This window comes from Ascaphus truei, chromosome 2, assembly GCF_040206685.1.
Source record: "Ascaphus truei isolate aAscTru1 chromosome 2, aAscTru1.hap1, whole genome shotgun sequence".
Classification (NCBI taxonomy): Eukaryota; Metazoa; Chordata; class Amphibia; order Anura; family Ascaphidae; genus Ascaphus; species Ascaphus truei.
In genome coordinates, this window is record NC_134484.1 from 252,355,218 (window position 1) to 252,369,717 (window position 14,500).

Here is a 14,500-nt window from a genome sequence, read left to right on the forward strand (position 1 = left end):
TTTGGTGGAGTGCAAGCTTTTATACCCGGGGGATGGGCTTGTAACCCTGCCCCATAACAGGCAGGTCCAGGTACAGACAGGCAACTGCAGGCTAGGCCCTGTGCAGGAGTTTAACCCCAACACTGCCTGTTCCTATCAGGACTTATAGTGTTGAGGCCTGTGGAAAGGCTATAGCCAGGGGCACTAGGCTACACATGCAAATGCAAACCCAGCATTGTTGGCTCCTCTGGCAGCAAAGGGGTTAAAGGAATATGTATAAAGAGTAATAAATCTTTAACTTTGTTTAACATTTGTTAGTTTCTAAATACAGTGAAGTAATTAACAGTGTAAATATCTTTATCACAAAATGAAGACTAGGCATATCCTCCCTACTGCTTAGTGTTTACCCAACATTGCTGCAGGAATAACGTCAGCTGAACAGTACCATCTAGTGGTTGTTTGAAGTATAACTGTTATTGTCATTCTCCAAAAACTTAAATATTAGCTCTTGCAGAGAAGTGCTTCAGGGCCTGGGCCTTATTAACTAAGCGGTGCTATGATTTAAGATTGTTGCCAGAAGACACCTTACAGTCCATTCACCTGAAGGTATTTTCCGAACATCAGAAGGTTTCTTATTGAAAATCACTGCTTAGTAAATATGGGCCAAAATACCCCTGTATCTTGTTGGATATTGGAACCCTGAAGTCTTCTGATTTATTATTTACATGCTCTGATTCTGGTTATCTGGAATTTAAGGGTTACAAATTATCCAGAATTTAGTTTGGGACAAGGTGCCTAATGAAGTGAGGGATATCCTGGTTTCGGAGACCTCTTTCTATGCTTTTTCTATTCTTTTGGTGATGGAGCTATTAGTGATCCAAAACTGCATTATATGCTATGAAATAAATGGATACAAAATTCTTGATTAAGTCTAATAAGTAATGTTATATTCAGTTAATAAATCCTCACAGAATATATGCTGCAGCGTGTGCACACACACCAGCCCTCTTACATGCATGTGTCCCAATATAACAAGTCAATTGTGGGTGGGGAACAATTCCCAATGGGGTGCTACCAGAACTCCTCTAGAGATGGTGTGAGAATGTGGCATATAAAAAGATCAATCAAAAATGAGTAGGGCGGACCATGAAGTATACCTATTCATGTCTGTCCAGTGGCACTATAAATGGTGGTATATGAGAGCAGGTAGTATATATGGAATCCATGTGGGGGATGGATGAGGGGGAAAAAAGTGGGCTAGATGGCTACCCAATGAGTAGAGAAGCGCCTACCCCTGTATATGCAATGCAATCCCTTACCCTCCTCCTATGTGATCCTCCTGTTCCTTAAAGCTGCACAATAACCTGCATATACATTGGCCACTTAAGAACAGAGAAATCGTCTGCACCGTAGGTAGTATACTCACTACTTGAAGGTTGGTCCGTCCCATAGGGCGTACATCGCTCCCGAGGTAGAAGGTAACAGACAAAGAAAATTGGAACAAGCACTGCAAAGAATCCGGGCTGGAGGCGGGTTAAAATTTAGGCGAATTTATTCAGGCATGATGCCTCGAGACATGTAACAAAACCAGGAGGTTCCTCTGACGCGTTTCTTGCAGAGAGGCAATTTATCAAAGAGTACCCTTGTGTTCCCCGCATCCTTCCTATATAGGGCCCCCTGATGATTGCTAACTGGCAACGTCGGTACACCGCCCTGCCCCCATCTAATGTAACCGCCGATGCTGCGGGAGACACAGGCGAATCGCAGCCCAACTCAGCAGCCAATCCGTGACTTTACATACAGTATCGACACAGCCTATTCTAACAAAAGCCGCCGGTAGAACGGGGCTTACTCTGGCTGGCGCCGGGTCTAGACCGCGCGCCGCCGCATCTCCTCTGTGCACCCCCTCCGCTTGTGCACGCTTTTTTCTCCCCCTTCCCGACCCCCTAGCTGCTCCTGCTGTGCCCCTCTGCTTCCCCGCACCCCCGCTTACCTCACTTCAAACCTTCAGGGGTGTCGGGGAAGCCGGGGAAGCCGGGCGCGCACGTGACGGTGACATCACAGTGACGCGCGGACCGGTCGCGTCTCCACGCTGCCCGCACGCATCCTGCCGTGCGGGAAATGTGAGAATAGGCTGTGTCGATACTGTAGGAGGTGTCCTATATTATATACACAAATGTATCAAAACATAAAGTCACAATGTGTAAATTGGTGTCTACTGGGCTTCATATGGATATAATCAGTGGTCGACAAATCACCCAAAAATCTGTCGCCGAACCAAAGAATCTACTCGCCACTTAACCCTGCCCCATCCTGCCCTTAGCCCCACCCCCATCCTGCCCTTGGCCCCACCCCCAGTTTAGCCCCACCCCAGCCCTGCTTTTTAAAAAAGAAATGTAATAAATTCCTAGTAAGAACATTCGTTTTTAACACAACAGTTTATTTATTGTATTACATTTATACTTTACTACAATTAGTCCTTGTTACATAAGTGTAAGTGTGTGTGTGTGTGAACACTCACTCTCACTCACACACTCTACACACACTCACACACACACTCACACACACTCTCACTCACACATTCTCACACACTCTCACTCACACACACTCTCACTCACACACTCTCACATAAACACATACTCACACACACACACTCTCACTCACACACTCTCACTCACACACTCAATCTTACACACTCAATCTCACTCACACACTCACTCTCACTCACACACTCACTCTCACTCACACATTCTACACACACTCACACACACACACACTCACACACACACACTCACACACACACAGTCTCACTCACACACTCTAACTCACACACTCAATCTTACACACTCAATCTCACTCACACACTCACTCTCACTCACACACTCACTCTCACTCACACACTCTACACACACTCACACACACACTCACACACACACACTCACACACACAGTCTCACACACCGGCATGGCAGGGTTGGCCTCCGCACGGCAGGGTGAGGTTGCCGCCTGGCAAGGGGGCCTCTGTAGGCAGGGGGGCCTCCACCATTCAGGGGGGTCGCTGACCGGCAGGGGGGGCCTCCCACTGGCAGGGGGGGCTCCGCCAAGTAGGGGGGTTTGCCGACTGGAATGGGGGGTTGCCGCCCTGCAGGGGGGGTCACCGCCTGGCAGGGGGGACTCCGCCCGGCAGGGGGGGGCTTCCTCAAGGCAGGGGGAATTGCAGGGGGGTCGCTGCACAGCAGGGTGGCATGGTAGGGAGGCAGGGAATGTTGGCATAGGATGAGGCAGGGAAGTGAATGGAGGTAGGGCAGGGAGGCATGGAAGGGAATGTTGGAATGGGAAGAGAGGCAGGGAGGCAGGGAAGAGAATGGAAGCATGGGGCTTACCTTCTTTCTCCTTGCACCAGGATCCAAAGGGAGGGGCCAAGATCACATAGAGCCTGGCTGCCTGCTGACAAAAAATCCTGGCAGCAGGCCAGCAAGTTGCGTCATCCAATCAGGAAGGGGGATTTTTTATTTATTTTTGGCGCGAGCAGGGGAATTAATTCAAAACAGCGTGCGCTGCTTGGCATGTCGCCAGCCTTCAATATCCTGTCGCCCGGGGTGACCGGATTTGTCGAACACTGGATATAATAATAGATACATCTTGTCAAGATAACACAGTAAAATGCTATTTCTCATTAGTGTAAAATATCTATGCCCAGAGAGGCAATATAAACACTGACTTATAACGGAAACACTTCCATTGGAACAACATAAACAAAAACAAACACACAACAGTAGAAAAATACTAAAAATATATAAATATCCATAAACATGGTAAAAGGTTTTGTTAATATATCACAGGATCAAATGTCGAAAAAGGTATCAAGAAATACTATTAATTACATAATAATGGATGATACATAGTGATCATAGATAATGGAAGGTCACTGTCCATAGGTATCATATAACATCATATAATGACAGTGTTGAACTTAAGATCTGAATTGTATAGTGAACAACTCGCTGGGAGGAATCATGTTCCCAAATCTCTTCCTGTGAAAACTAATATATAACAAGATCCCTTATAATAACCCTTGATATTACAAATAATATTGTGTAAAGGGAAAGAGGAAGGAAATGAATGAGGGAAGAATAAAGGGGGAGAGGGGGGTGAGGAAAGTAAGAGAAGGGAGGGAAGGAAGGGGAAGGGGGACGAGGGAAAAGGGAAGGAAGAGGAAAAGGAAAGAGGGAGGAACAATGGTGGGTCCACCTGAATAACCACAAAAAATGTGCGAGCTCCCAGTCTACGTTGATGCCCATAGGGAACAAGGTGCCCATATTGTAAATCCATGACATTTCTCGTTTATTGAGCATGTTCAATCTGTTTTCCCCACGTATGGGGGCAGGAACATGCTCAATGTCCGAGAACTGAAAGTTAAGGATGCCTGTCAAATTACAGTTAGTAAAATGCTTAGAGACGGGGTGTAGCATATCTCCCTTTTTGATCAAGCGAACATGTTCGCTGATCCTTTGTTTTAATGGCCTAATGGTACGGCCTATATAATATTTCCCACACCCACATCTCAAAGCATAAAGTACGTAACTGGTGTTACAATTAATGAATGTACATATTTTCTTTTGTTTTTTAGGTTGGACACATTCCATAAATTTCGTAGGATGGGCATAACGACACATGGAAAAGTATCCACACTTGTGGAAACCCTTTGGGGTGCCTCTCACACCAGCAGGACTAGATTGAGAATTGAAGAGGCTAGGAGACAAGAAAGTAGCCAGTGACCTGGCTTTTCTAAAGACAAATTTCGGCCCTTTCTGTATTAGGGGCACCAATCCCTTATCCAATTTGAGGATGTCCCAATGTTTGGAAACAATGGAACGTATAGCTCCTGCTTGCCTGCTCTGTTGGGTAATAAACAGGGGTGTTTCCTGTGTTTGATTTATATTTTTATCTCGGTGTCTCTTGCTGTTATTATTTCTATATTTAGATAATAGAACAGTTCAATCTAATTGTTTCACTTCCAACAGAGCTTCTTCAAGCTGGGGTGTGCTATATCCCCTCATGTTAAATCTATTGATTAGTTCCCTTGACCGTATGTCAAAATTCTACTCCGTAGAGCAAATTCTCCTAAGGCGTAATAGTTGGCCTTTTGGAATCCCTTTCTTGAGGACTCTTGCATGGTCACTTGTGGCCATAAGGAGAGAATTCCTGGAATTGACCTTCCTGGAGAGGTCTGTTTGTACTCTATCCTCCATATCTATATAAAGCATGACATCTAAATAATAAATGTGATGGGGATCGTGTTCAAAACTAAAACGAAGGTTATAATCATTAATTTAAGTGACATAAAGAATTCATGTAAAGTGCTAACATCACCCTCCCAAACAAAAAGCAGGTCATCTATATAACGTTTATAATATACAATGTGCTGTCTAATGAGATTGCGGTCACCAAAGATAAAAATAGATTCCCACAACCCCATAAATAAATTTGTGTAGGAGGGTGCAAAAGAAGTGCTCATAGCAGTGCCCATAACTTGTAAGTAAAATTGTGAATCCAAGTTAAAATAATTATATGTCAAAAGAAACGTGATGGACTCTAATAAAAAAGTGCAAAGTGCTGGTGCCAAATGTGAACGATCCAAAAAGTGTTTTATGGCTGCAATGCTTTATGATAGAATATAGAGAAGTTACGTCCATCATAACCCATCGATAGTTATGTACCCAACGTAGGGTTTGAATGTCTGTAAGTAACTGATTGGTGTCTTTTAAAAAAGATGGTAGTGTTGCCACTATGGGCTGCAAAAATCGATCAATGTAACGATACAATAGGATGTGGTGGGTAAAAAAATTCCAGTTCTTTTTTATTGAGGACATAAAGTACTTCCCCTATTTCTAAAAGGGCCCTCAACTCTTGTTGGAATCTCTGTGTGGGATCATTGGGCTGACACAACAGCCAGGTAGGCTGATTGTGTCCAGCATTGGATCTTTGGGAGATGGTCTTTCACGTTACATTGATCGATTTTTGCAGCCCATAGTGGCAAAACTAACCGTCTATTTTAAAAGACATATATCCTCTGTGATAGTAGGATGGTCCATGCTGACCAAGACAGTGAATCACAATTGCATATGTTTCCGTGGTGTTTATTGCATCAGTAGTTGTTACAGCAGGCACATTACTTTCTTGCTTCCCCTATAAGGTTACTTTAAGGCTTCCTTCTGTATGGTGCTCCTCCTACATCCCCTTATGGGACCAGGGTAGCTGTTGTTCATTCCACAGGGGGAGGAAAGAGACACACCCACTTTTGGGAGAGAGACAGTTTATATACCCTGGGGTTGGGTTTGTAACCCTGCACCATAACAGGGCAGGTCTTATACTGGCAGGTGTCACATCTGCATATGTCACCCAACCAGTAAATCCCCCAGGCTGACACTCTCTTGCTGTTGCTAGGCCAGCCCTTGGATACAGTAAGTGTATCGAAGGCTGCAATAGCACACTAGGCCTTCTGAAGGAATTAACTCATCCACTGCCTGTACCTAACAGGACTTACACTGGTAGGGCCCAGGGAAATAAGTAGCAGCCGGAGGCAGTCTACACTTGAAATATAGCTCTACAGCACAGTTATCTCCCTTAGAGTCATGAGAGTACCAGGTTGCCAGTGATGTGGTGACTACAGAGATCCTGGACCGGAGGGAATTCTCACAAACATTGAATCATTTGAGCAGATTCCCTACATGGATAATGTGATTCACACTTAGAAGAACCGTTTTTTTTTTACTTTACTACAGTTTGTGCCTGGTCGCAGTTCACGGCTCTTTTCCTATGCCTCCGTCAGTCTCCGCATCTCAAATGCACACCCCCAGGCTGAAGCTTATTTTCATGGATGAGTTGCACTTTTGTGTGTCAATGGACTCGTGATACTTCCATACCTGCCAGCTAACTCCATGTCAGTAGTGTGATAATCATCCAGTCCTGTCTTTATGACAAAGAACCAAGAAGATATAGAATAAATTGCTCACTTATATTACAGATGTGGCCAGTTATTTTCCCTGCAACCACTGTGTTTGGCACGGTCCTGCTCCGCCAGCAAACTGTGATTGAAGTAATTGCCAGCAATGGAGCAGCTTCACTTGCATCTTCAACAAATAGAAGTCCTACCCCCAACCCCACTACCCACAGATACAGGAAGAATAGTTTGGCTACATTAATACTTTATTTTCTGGATTCCCACCTGACCTTGTAACAATACTTTATTACGCTACAGGTCAGCACTCGAGATGGACAAATGTCTACGAGTTTGATTAGCAAAATGTTTTACGTATTTTATAAAAATTACTATTATGATTTTATCTCCAGGTTTCAAGGAAATCATGGTGTAAAGGCTGAGATGTCAAAATCCCACAAAATGCTATATTTAAATGTGACCCGGTGCCGTTCTCTGCATTAAGTGAAATGTAAGCAAATTTTTAGATGGCCATTCTTCTTGTCTTAGAAACACTATGCATATAAGCTAACTTGAGCGTATTCTGTATGTGCATCTCAGGCTACTGTCTGCCCTTCTCAACTACTGTACCATTCAAGGCTCCTGTACAGTACAGGCCATGATCTGCCTTTTTTTTATATCCCCCCCATTAATTTGTACAAGGCATTGGGAGACTATGACAACATCTGCTTTGTGATTCAAGAACACCAAGAGAACGTTGGCGGAAGGAAATTTAATTTGTACACTTTAATATCAGGTTTTTTGTTTTTTTAAATGTCAGTGTTTTTATCATTCTGACTTTGACTATTATATTTTAAAGCAGCACTTACCAGGTTTTGTTTGTATTTTTCGCAGACACCATAATAAATGGCTGTGGCAATGTCACCTTTTTGATTATTTATTACATGATTTGAATTCAAGTGAATGAAAACAGCCAAGGGGCGTAATATTGCTTTAAAGCTGCAGATGTTACGTTTGGGTATGCTGATAACTGGAGTCCAGGAGATGGACCCACACGGCAGAGGTACTGAGTATAAACCGACACTTGGCCTGGGATCTTGTGCCTGGACAGGAAAGAATAGTCAGGTCCGGTTCAGGGATCATGGCCAGGGTGTTGCAGTTAAGTCGGGGTCACTGTTCCAAAGGTCAGGGCAAGAGAAACAGGGCTAGAACCCAGGAACAGCGCTGGAACAGACTGGGTCCAGGAACACAAGGGAAAGATACCTTGCTCGGGCAAAGGCTGGGAGTAACTGGCTGACCATCAGAAGGAGACCAATATCCTTGGGCAGTTGGGTGTCGAGTGCATTAAAACAGATGCCTGGGAATCAGCAAAGGTTACTTCAGGCAAGGGAATTAGTGAGCGGAAAACTTGTCTTTGGAGTGAGAACCATAGAATTAACAGTGGGTACCTCAGACTCTTCAGTGGAGTCAGTGATAGGTAAACTTCTCTTTGAAGTGGGAGACTGAAAATCGGCCGTGGTTATACCAGGCACTGCAGAGGAATCAGGGAAAGGTAAATGTGTCAAATAAAGAGAGAGAAATTCCCACAGATATGCACTCTTCTTTTAGCTTTATTTTATAATAAGAAATCATTAAAATGGTGCGGAAATATAAATCACAACGGAGACAAACACATGCAAATCAAAACAATGGTCTACTATACAATTTATGTCCTGACCTCAATAGTAGGGGAGAGAAAGAACTGTCAATAAAGTGTTAATAGCTGATAGAGATTCAACAGAACCCTATATCTATACCATAATAAAGTGGTGGGATTCAAAAATTTTAGCAACCGGTTCTCTATCACGTTACCTCCCTGTCACGGTAGACCAGATCTAATTCATGCAGAATATACTGGGCACTGATTGATCATGCCAAAATTATAAAATAAACTGAAGATTTATTCCCTTTCGGGCAAACACAACAATTTAACACAAATAACACTTGAAAATAACACTTACGGTAAAATAACAGGATTAAGAATCCAAGAATAACACTTGCTAGCAATTCTCCCTTGCTGGATTAGAGTCACGAACCACCAACTATGAACAGCGAGCACTTTACCACTCTGGGGTTGGGCAACCTGCCTCTTTATAGGGTTTGAATTCCGATAACAAACAGGCAAGAACTCAGGAAAGAAGCAGGAGTGCCCCTCCCTGGCAAATCCAAGTCTAGGGCTGAATGGCTGGGCATTGTCTAACCCATAGGAGGGGTTGATGGCAGATACTTAATGTTATCTGGCCCATCCCCACTCCTTATGGCTCTGCAGCTTGATAGTCCTGAATATTTCCAGAAACCTTGGCAACAAAGACACTGGATGCCCTTTGAAGTCAGGGACTCCCAAAGCTCCCAGCTCATCCTTAAGCACATTTATCACCTGATTAAGTCAGAGGCCCCTCCATACAAATGTAACTCACATGCAAATCCCATTACAGGTCTGCTATCTGAGAAATTAGTGCATACAGTCACATAATCCTCTGAACACTTTGCATGGCTGACTCCCAAATTACATCACAGTGCTTACCCATAGATCACAAAACATCATCCCAACGCTGCACCATGAAGCTAAACATTGCCCTTACCACAGACTGGCAAGAACAGCGCATGCTAGGCTTTAATCCCATCGGTTCCTTGCGTCACTGACAGGCGTGCAAATACTGCTGACATGCGTAAAATGGAACCATGTCTTCTTATTGGCTCCTCTCTCACCCCCATCCCCTCATCCTCTCACCCCCTCATCCTCTCTCACCCCCCTCCCTTCATCCTCTCTCACCCCCATCCATCATCCTCTCTCATCCCCCTCCCTTTCATTCTCACCCCTACTGGACAGCCAGGTATACACACACACACCAGAACAAATATACATAGGACACAGACAGGACACAGGCAGAGGCAGGACAGAGGCAGGACAGAGGCAGAAAACACATGACACAGGGAAATTCTAGGTACAGGTTCGACTGAACCGGTGCGAACCGCGGAAACCCACCACTGCCATAATATTACCTAGGTTTGCAAACCTTTAAAGGGATCCTTCTGGTTCCCTTTAGATGAACTCACTGTGATGTAACCAATATGATGTCTCCGTGATAACAACCCCTGCATATAGTTAAACAGCATATAGTTAATCGCCAATTCTCCCATCGCAAAAAGGATAAGGTCGCTCGTGATATATAATTACCAGATACCAACGGTAGCTTTGTGTCTGAATAATAAATATATTCTTTTTCAGACTTAAATAAAAGTCCAATGTGTCAGACTAGTCCACCACTGCTGCTTATAGCTTTATCTCTATATCTGAGTCAGGAGCATCGCAATATCAGTTGGTAAGGAGAATGCCAGAAATCCTGATAGGCTTCAGCTGCCAGCGAACACTCCTCACTCTAACTGCTGCATGGGTGTCTCCACTGTGACGTATCCACTGCGTCACCCTGCGCGCGTTTTACACCATGTGCTTCTTCCGGAGTGAAGTTCGGAGCTGGGCCGGATGTTGTTAAGTACCCTCTGCAATGCTTCCCTGGAACAACAACACAATATTAAAAAAATATACTGTAGACACATTTTTGTTTGGTTGCTAGTTTCAATGGACTAAAAGAAACATGTTGCATTGTACAGTATACTATAGAAACACGTTCTTGTGCTGCTCTCTGATATTCCGTGCGCCATCTGCCAGACACATACTGAATTGCAATTACATAAATAAACACCCCAAATAAATCTGTTGGTTGCCCTCAGCTGGACTGCAGCCAACAAACTGTTCCCGTGGGTGGAATCTCGTGCATTGTCACGGTACTGAAAATATTAAGTCTGGCTACATCTGTACATTAAGTTATAGTGTACAGAGCTTTTGAAAAACCTCATAGGTTTGTCAGTACACTTAAAGATTAAATCTATGAGGTTTCGAAAGCTCTGTGCACAATTATCAAAAATTCTAATATTGTCCACTAAAAATGAACACAACCTACATCATACCTTTTTTGTTTACTGTAGAGGAACCAAGGAGGGGATACCATGGAGCTTAACCATTGTGCTCCTAGCTCCAGGGACTCCACAGTTGCCGGTAAAATTTACTTAACTTTCTGTAGTTTCCATTTAAAAAAAATGACAAATATGGTCTCATGGGTCACCAGTAGATAGACTTTGTATTGGCTGCTGTAGGCAAGGCTGAACCCGGCCACTACATTGCTTTCCTGTGCAATTATTCTTGTCCATAAAATTCAGTGTTCAGGCCTCCTGCAACCCATTGGTCTATGGAGCCGGCAGCAATGTGTTTGAGTTCTGTAGGACGCCTTGGAGCCAGTAAAGTGGGGTAAACCTACCCCTGCTCTGCTGCTTTAAATATTGTTAGTTGGTGTTTAAAAAATGATTTTAAAATACTTGTCTGCTTTTTTTTAAAGCGTGCAAATGTTTACTAATTTACAATACTGTCATTTACAAAGGGGTGATTGTCAATCCTGTTTGCTCAACCTCATGAATAAGATGTCAATTGGGAAAAGCTACAGGATAAAGAAGAAGCTTTCGTTCTTCTGTTCACAATATCTACAAATTCTTCCATGAAAAATTAATTTTCTACGTGGATAAAGAAAAGGTAAAAAAAAAAAAAAAAAAGTATTAATCAATTCACTTTTACCTATTAAACACATTCCTGTTATTACTGTGTAGTGTAGTTTGGTCCTGCGTGAACGGCACTGTTCGTGCCTAAACATGGAGCTTGGAAGATGTCCTTACAAGAACAAAGATCTCAGCCTGTTGAGTGGGCTGGCTCCTCCCTCCTGCCTTTCCCTTGTCTAAGTAATTGAAAGTAAAACTAAAGCAAAATACAGAGAAATTAACCTTTGTCAGAAGGAGCAGACATTGGGGGTTATGTATTAAACAGGGGTTAGCAAACTTTTTATGCCGAGCCCCCCTTTTCATCCATGAAATTTCTCGCCCCCCCCCCCCCCGCCTGATGTAATCAAAATCTCATGAAAAAAAAACCTTTATTAAACAGTATACAATGTAAATACAAATATGTCTAAATACTTATTTCAACAGCTCGCGCTTGCAAAATTAGGCTGCGTACATGCTGCCGCTGAGAGCGGTGACATCACCAACTCTCCAAGCATGAGCACAGTGTGTCCTGCATAATTTTGCAAGCATGAGCGGGGGGGGGGGAGGGGGGGGGGGAAAGGGGGGCGTGGCTTGGGGCTATTTTTGTGTGTGTGCATTGACTGCTGCTGAGCGCGCTTCAAAGTAAATTTTGTCTCCCCAAGCGCCAAGCTTTGGAGAGCGTATGCCCCCCAGTTTGCGCACCACTGCATTCAATCACAACACACATACAATCACAACACAGCACACATACTCAATCACACATACACAACACACAGTAATATCATAACACACACTCAATCACAACCAACACACACGCACACACACACTCACTCACAACACACATAGACACAAAACACAATCACAACCAACACAGACACAACACACACACAATCACAACCAACACAGACACAACACACACACATTCAATCAAACACACCACACACTCATATCATAACAAACACAGACAACACACACAATCACAACAGGATCACAGACATAACACACAATCATAAGTCACACACTTTCACTTGGGGGGGGGGAGTACTACTGTAGGCATGGTCCTGTCCCCCATGCTGCTGAAAACTGGGACGGGTAACACAGGAGGAGAAGGGGATGTCTGTGTGCAGGGAAGGAAAGCCCCACCCCCGCAGCAAGGCCCCGTCCCCGCAGCTAGCCACAGCACAGAGAAGCAGCAGCACAGAGCTTTTGGCCGCCCATGCACAACTCTGCCCACCCCCAGGTTTCGCCGCACGCTGCCTGCACTGCCCCTAAATAATCTTGCGCCCCCCCAAGGGGCCCCCCAGTTTGCGCACCGCTGTATTAGCATAATCTTTGATATTGCTCATTGTGTCAAAATTGTAGTGCTAAAAAGAACAAACCTTAATAAAATCTGTGCAGTATGTAAGTAGGTTCATTATATGACTAAATGAGTAGTTTAACCCTTTGGGTGTCCCAAGACGTAGTCACTATATCATGGTGTCTGGCACTCCGGGGGCTCTGTAGAGTGCCTATTTTTCAGGTTAGATCACGTCCTGCATTCCTATGGAGCGCCAGACATGATCTACAGTGAAGGGAAAAGGGAAGAGGAGGACGCATTTTCTGTTCTGGGTTAAAGACCACCCTTCGCCAGAGGGCCCTCTCCAGCACTCAAGTGGTTGATATATTTTATAATACACATACTATGAAAATATAAAATGTTGTTAATGTACATGTCACAATGGACACAACTATTATCAACACATTTATATTTTGGGTTTAGATTGAGCATACAAGTTGAGCAAAATAAATTGTCATTTATTTCCTTACTAGACAGACACACGACAACCTTAGAATACACTTAATAAAAACACTTACTGAACAGAGAAACGGGATATAATGTCCAGAAAGGTGCAAAGCACCAGAAGATGTCCTTTAAAATGTAGTCCTTTTGCAAGGGCGCAAATTGCCAGCCCAATCCTTCTGTGAAAGTGCAAAGTCTTTTCTGGTCCGTTGGGGTCTGAGGAAGAGGGACCTCCTGCACTCCGGGCTGAACACCATCCGCTGCCACTGCAGCTAATTGGGCCGCTCTGGCCTCATAATCTTCTAAATCTTCCTCCAGCTGACTCTTGGAACGACCGTCCATCATTAAGCCATATCCTGTACATCTCTCCACGACCTGCTCTCAGTTCCATAAACGAAACCTTCCTGAGCGTAGGCTCATGGTGCCCCCGGGGTATGGGTCAAGAGACCAGTGAATTATCTCGTGCTTCCTTGGAAGTGTGTGTAAGTTGCCACTTGTCTGAGGAGCTCGCCAGCCACAAGGTCCTCACTATATTACATAGCCCCGCAGGAAACTGCAATATAGGCTCAATCAGTATCCCACACACTGCCACCAGTAAATAACGCCTGTCACGATGGACACAACTATTATCAACACATTTATATTTTGGGTTTAGATTAAGCATACAAGTTGAGCAAAATAAATTGTCATTTATTTCCTTACTAGACAGACACACGACAACCTTAGAATACACTTAATAAAAACACTTACTGAACAGAGAAATGGGAGATAATGTCCAGAAAGGTGCAAAGCACCAGAAGATTGTCCTTTAAAATGTAGTCCTTTTGCAAGGGCGCAAATTGCCAGCCCAATCCTTCTGTGAAAGTGCAAAGTCTTTTCTGGTCCGTTGGGGTCTGAGGAAGAGGGACCTCCTGCACTCCGGGCTGAACACCATCCGCTGCCACTGCAGCTAATTGGGCCGCTCTGGCCTCATAATCTTCTAAATCTTCCTCCAGCTGACTCTTGGAACGACCGTCCATCATTAAGCCATATCCTGTACATCTCTCCACGACCTGCTCTCAGTTCCATAAACGAAACCTTCCTGAGCGTAGGCTCATGGTGCCCCCGGGGTATGGGTCAAGAGACCAGTGAATTATCTCGTGCTTCCTTGGAAGTGTGTGTAAGTTGCCACTTGTC